This window comes from Crinia signifera, chromosome 4 (assembly GCF_055691185.1).
Source record: "Crinia signifera chromosome 4, ASM5569118v1, whole genome shotgun sequence".
In the NCBI taxonomy this organism is placed as follows: domain Eukaryota; kingdom Metazoa; phylum Chordata; class Amphibia; order Anura; family Myobatrachidae; genus Crinia; species Crinia signifera.
The window spans coordinates 219445107-219451712 of NC_139220.1; positions in this window are offsets into that span (position 1 = coordinate 219445107).

The window sequence follows — 6606 nt, forward strand, 5'->3', positions numbered from 1 at the left end:
GTTTACGCCACCCCACGATCAACGCAAACCCGAAGCGTGGCGAGCGGCGGCGGTACGCGTCCTCCGACCTTTTCATACCCCCACTATCCACGTCGGCGTGGAGTTGAGAATAGAATAGTGTGGCGAGCGCAGCGAGCCCGAAGTGTGTCGAGCGCAGCGAGCCCCGCGAGGGGACGCGGATACCGTCACAGGTAAACGCTTCCCTTCGCGGGCTTCACAGGTATCCGCGTGCGCTCGCCACGCTTCGGGCTCGGTGGCTCGCTGCGCTCGCCACACTATTCTATACTCAACTCCACGCCGACGTGGATAGTGGGGGTATGAAAAGGTCGTAGGACGCGTACCGCTGCGCTTGCCACGCTTCGGGTTCACGTTGATCGTGGGGTGGCGTAAAATACTTTTGGGGGGACATTTCACTGTTCAGGGGTGTTTTGGGGGGGTTTCTGGGCCATTTACCATTGTTCCCTATGATGATTTGGGTAAATTGACCCATTTAACATTGTTTACTATAGGAAATCGGGGGCATCGCGGCTAAATTGAGGCATTTAACATTGTTCCCTATGGGGAAATCGCGGGCATCGCGTCGCGGCCATCGCACCCGATTTTTTAGTGCATGCGATGGCCGCGATGCCCCCGATTTTTCCTCACGATGCCCATGATCATGATCTTTGTGGCCGTGCTAGGAAACAAGTACCAAGGGAATCATTTAGTAAATGTATATTTAATTATGACGTTTTTGGACCCTAGTCTGAAAATACTTAGGGGTAAATTTACTAAGATGGGAATTCTACTGAAGTTGGGATGTTGCCCATAGCAACCAGATTCCATCTATTATCTTCTAGTTAGTAGGTACTAAATAAGTAGAATCTGATTGGTTGCTATGGGTAACATCCCATCTTCAATAGAACTCCCATCTTAGTAAAGGTAACCCATAGAATTTAATTATAGACAAGTATTGGGCCTGATTCAGAAGTGGTTGCAGTGGCTATCGCTGCTACCTCTTTGGAATCACTCAGTCACTGACAGTCTAAACCTGGACTGCATGCTACTATTGCTCGTACAGAATAGTTGCTGGATGTGCACATAGTACTGAACATCAATATTTTATAGCATGCAAGGCAACAATGACGACCTCAATTATGCACATTGTGCATTGGCTTTTCCATTAATGCATTTTATTTCCCATAGACCAGGCATGTTCAAACTATGGCCATCCAGCTGTTGTGAAACTACATGTCCTATCATGCCTTGCCACAGTTTTGCTGTTAGTGAATGCTAAAACTATGGCAAAGCATGCTGGGATGTGTAGTTTCACAACAGCTGGAGGGCCACAGTTTGGACATGCCGGCCATAGACCTTCTGTAGCAATTACAATACATGCAAAATAGGGCATAACAGCAAACATGAATTGTTAGATCTATAGATACTAAGGGCCTGATTCTGGTTAAATCAGTAAGCTAATAAGATTGCAGCTTACCGAGCCCCAGAGTGCGGACCCAGCCGACCCACGGCTGCCATATCCCTCTGACAACCATGTGCCACAGCCACATTTGCATGGAGACGCCCATGAAACGCTTGGTGTTCCCATGTCGGGGATCCAAACCGTCTGCACCCAGAAGGCGCCACCCCGCCCGTGAAGGTGGCCGCACATAACCGATTATGCGCATGTGCAGTGCTTCATGATTGGTCCCCCGTGCAAACACGGGGGGACTGATCAAATTAGAATCAGGGCCTAAATCCATTAGGACTTGGTGTTTTCATGTGCTGAAGCAAGGTTTTACAAACCACATGTTGCTGCACTAAATACATAGCAAATCAATGAGACGCTCTATGGTCATCAGGTGTGATGCTTTGTGCACCAGGAAATACATAACGGAAGTATATTATGTTGCTTAGTAAAGCTGATCTGCAAAACTGAACTGTGTGTTTTATGTGACTTGATGTTATGCATCTGTTGTATAGATAGTACACTGCAGTGGGACCATTGACATCACTCAGGCCCAGAGTCCACTGTGACCCCTTCTCACAAACATACCTGGTCCCAAAGGAATTTAAATGACTTTCCTTGTATACCATACGGTTTCACCTTTATTGTTTATGATGATACCACTTAAAGTTGAATACATTTTTGATAAAGACCAATATACAAAGTACACTTTGAATCATGTTTCTTATTTTCCATAAGCTATATTTTGTTTTCTCTGCATTTATTTATGATTTGCATATTAAATAATGTTATATTGTACTCTGTAAAGCACTTCATATGCAATAATTGACATCATTCCATGCTCCATTGGTGCTTCCATTCTATATTTTCTACCAGACACAGGCCCTAAGACTCATTTTGTCAACAACTCATCGTATTATCAGTATGTCATTGGAGTGTGGGTACAGACTGGAGCACCCAGTGAAAGCCACATCAACACTGTGAGGAGTGAGGACATACAAAATACACACAGATATGGAACAGCTTGAACTGAAACCCATGATCCCAGCACTGTGAGGAAGCAATACCAGCCAGAGTGTCATTACATCATTACAAAGTTAACATTCAGAATGATACACATGTTATTGTAGGAATTCATACCACCCCTACACCCTCCATAAACAATCCAGTTCCTGTCTGGTTGGTGGTAAAAAAAAACTGCATCTCAGAGACCAGGGGTGGTGCTGAGGAACAAGGCCGGAGCCAGCATCAGTGCGGTGTGGAGAATGGGAGCTGTGCTACAGCAAGTTTGTATAGCTGACAGCTAATGTCCATATAATGGACCCTGCTTAAAAAGTGTGACTGACAGGTGTGTCAGAACTCAGACCTCACACATACTACAGGAGAGTATACAGCTAATTCCAGTGAGCACAACTCCACTACAGGAGTAGGGACTTACAGTGTGGCAGAGGTGTGGCACATGGAGGTACGCTGAGACAAACAAGTGCCTCCGCCTGTGAGGGAGCTGTATAAGTGATTACCAGTGTAACCACAGCACAGAGCTAGGAGAACCAGCATCGCTATATATAATAACATTAACTGAGGCTGATTCCATATTATGTATATAAAGTAATAACTGTACAGGATACAGTTCTGTATGAGGATAGCAACTGAGATTCTCAGAGAAAATGGTACTTCCTCATCTTTGCGGCCACAGCTTACACCAGTTATGTTAGCCGCTTTCAGAATAGCACCATTGTCCGGTGGCCACAACTTTACTAAAGGTAATAGATGATGGCATGGACACAGGAGGGTGGCGTGGACCCAGGGTGGTGCTGGTTAAGCTACGTAAGTTCCGTAGCATAATCTGTGGCCGCAAAGATGAGAAAATAAACTAAAGTTGAATAAACTACCCATTTACCAGCAACTACACCAGGGAGTATAGACACAGTCAGCGTGCTTGGATTGCTACAAGTAAATGGTTATCATCCATAGGACATGAATCTCAGAAAGCATTCTTGAGTAAACTGGATATTATTTCTGGAAAACATTACAAAAGTAACTGGAAGAGCACCAACGTATACGGCCATGCGCATAGTAGAAGGTTGTATTTAAGTTTTGTATGGGTTATTTAGCTAAAATAACTTTAAAACTTTAAAGTAAATTGTTTCTATACAGTATACAAAAGAGTAAATGCATAACCTACTATTGGAGGTTGTTTAAGGTTCACCCTCAAGGTGGTAATTTAGTTGTTACATTACATTTACCTATTAACAAAGTTACGGTAAGCTTTAGATTGTAGCAAATATAAAATATTGATATTCTTACATATTTTTATGATGTATACAGTATGCTATTGTGTTAAAGTGTGTGCTGTGTTATTAGTGTGGTTTTGTGCTTGAAAACAAACCCAGAAACATTAGAAGCATTTCTGATAAATAAATTGAACATTTTTTTATACCACCTGCCTCTCTGCTGTGGGCATGCAAAGTCTGGGAGAAGCCCCAGGAACGAACAGTTAGCAAATCATACCAGTCAGTTCTTCAAAACACACATACCCCTCTAGGAGGGGGTTGCTACACTAGGATTGCACATTCTTCACCCATTAGGACATTAACCAATATTCGGTCCTCAAGAGCTACCAATAGGTCATGTTTTCCAGACTACCTAGCAGGTGCACAGGTGTATTCATTACTCACTGACACTTTTTAAAAGATCGACTTCACTTGTAGTTCTGTGAGGACATCTGGAAAATGTTAACTGTTGGCAGCTCCTGAGGACTGGAGTTTGCTGCCCCTGCACTAGGAAGATATGATGATTTACTATAATATTATGTATTATTATAGGTCAGACTTTGTGTGCATTAAATACAATCTCTGTGTTTGAGGTGATCTCCTGTATGCATTAATAATTGATCTAAGGGGATGTCCATACACCCATTAAGAAATAAGATCTGGACACATTGGAGATATTACTCATTTAGAAACTCATATTATAGTATTCCCTCCAACAGTTGTATAAGCACCGATATTACAGCCTAGAGCACACCCATCTATATATTGCTCAATTAGGAGTTTGAGACATTCCCTATTTGGAGCTGCTAAGGCTTACCAATATTGAACACTGCGTAGATTATTATATTCAATTTTGACTTTTATAGTTGCTGAACAAAAACCCTCTTTTTGTTGCAATACCACCATTTCTCCATCCCAAGTAGTGACCAAGCCAGGGGTGAGCTGTACTAAGCCTTGAAAAGTGATAAAATGGAGAGTGAAAAATGACAGGTAGGAGCAGATTGATCTTTTTTGATCTTTTGGATTTTAACCAGTTTAAATTTACTTAAAGACCTGCATTCATGAGTCCATAAAGACTTCTGAGAGTATATGAATTATGCTCTAAATAAGTCAGTGGTCTTTAGTGCTGATAATACGCAACAAAATAAAATAAAATATATTCGGAAGATACACAGTTGTGCTCATAAGTGTACATACCCTAGCAGAATTTGTGATTTTCTGGCCATTTGTCAGAGAATATGAATAACTCACAAACTTTTCTTTCACTCATGGTTAGTGGTTGGGTGAAGCCATTTATTGTCAAACAACTGTGTTTACGCTTTTTAAATCTTCTTATGACATTTGGGGTACATAAAAATAAATGGGGTTAAGTATATATGGTACTTGTGTATTATCCGGGCGCCCGATTTTTTCATCGGGTCGGAAAAATCGCATTGATCGCATTGCATGCAACCAAATTGCATGTGATGCGATCGACGCGATTTTTCAATAGGAATCAATGTTAAATGGTCCCTGAGACCCGATTTCACATTAGGGTCAATGTTAAATGCCCCCCAGGCCCCCCCATTGTTTGTATGCCCCCTCATTGTTAACGCCACCCCACCATCAACGCCAACCCGAAGCGTTGCGAGCGCAGCGAAATCGCGAGGGGTGGCGGTACACGTCCTCCGACCTTTTCATACTCTAAAATATCCACGTCAGCGTGGAGTTGATTTTATATAGTGTGGCGAGCGAAGCGAGCCACCGAGCCACAAGCGTGGCGAGCGGACGAGGAATATGAGCCCGAAACGTGAATACATGTGAAGTAAGCCGCGTGATACATGTTAAGTAAGCCGCGTGCGCTCACCACGCTTCAGGCTCATATTCCGCGGCCGTTCAGCACACTTCGGGCTCGGTGGCTCGCTGCGCTCGCCACACTACATAAGATCAACTCTGGGCTGACGTGGATAGTGGGGGTATCAAAAAGGACAGAGGAGGCGTACCGCCACCCCCAGCGATCACTACGAGGGAGAAACGGGAGCGCGCACCCGGCGATATATCGCTCGGTGCACACTCCCATCGCGGGCAATATGGTCGCTCAGCCACCATATTGCCCGCAATATTACACAAAATCGCCCCCGTGTGTACGCACCTTTACATACCTCCCAACATGACCCTCTGCAGGAGGGACACATTGTTCTGTTTTTGGACTTCCCTCTTAATTTATGGTTGCCATCACCTGTGTTGAAGCATCTTTCTTATCAATTAACCTGTATTAAACAGGTGGACTTAAGAGGGAAGTCCAGAAACATAGCATTGTCCAGAAAGAGAACATTTGACATTCTGATTCTCTTCACTGCGCTGCGTACAGAGAGGAGTCCTCTCCTCATCCTCTTTTGCTCTTTTACAGCTGGGGCCTGTATGCAAAGACCTCCATTGCCTTGGGAGTTATGTCACTAGCACCATAGCCATTTTCTTGGTACTAGTATAAAGTAGATAAAGAGAACCAAAACAATTGGAGGTGCACATTTATTTTGTTTTGTTTTATTGAGGTCAATGAACCAATATCACACATCTGTAAGTGCTAAGCCTAAAGGTTCACATACGTACTTTTGCCAGATATTATTGGCTCTGTAATAGCACACTTTTTCAGGCAGCATTCACAGGGCTATTTACAGCGTGGTCAAGGAATTTACTTTGGAGGGCACCTTGGCAAGGTTTCATGTTATATTACAGTAAGTGCTGCCGTTCAATAATCATTTATATATACAGTATACAATGAATGGCTAGATATCAGACCCCATTTCCCTTCCAAATCCCTGCACCTCTCCTCTAAACAGTGGATCTAATTTCAAGGCGTCCTGAGCTCTTGCAAACTACAGAGCAATCCAATGGTTCTGAGGGAGATAT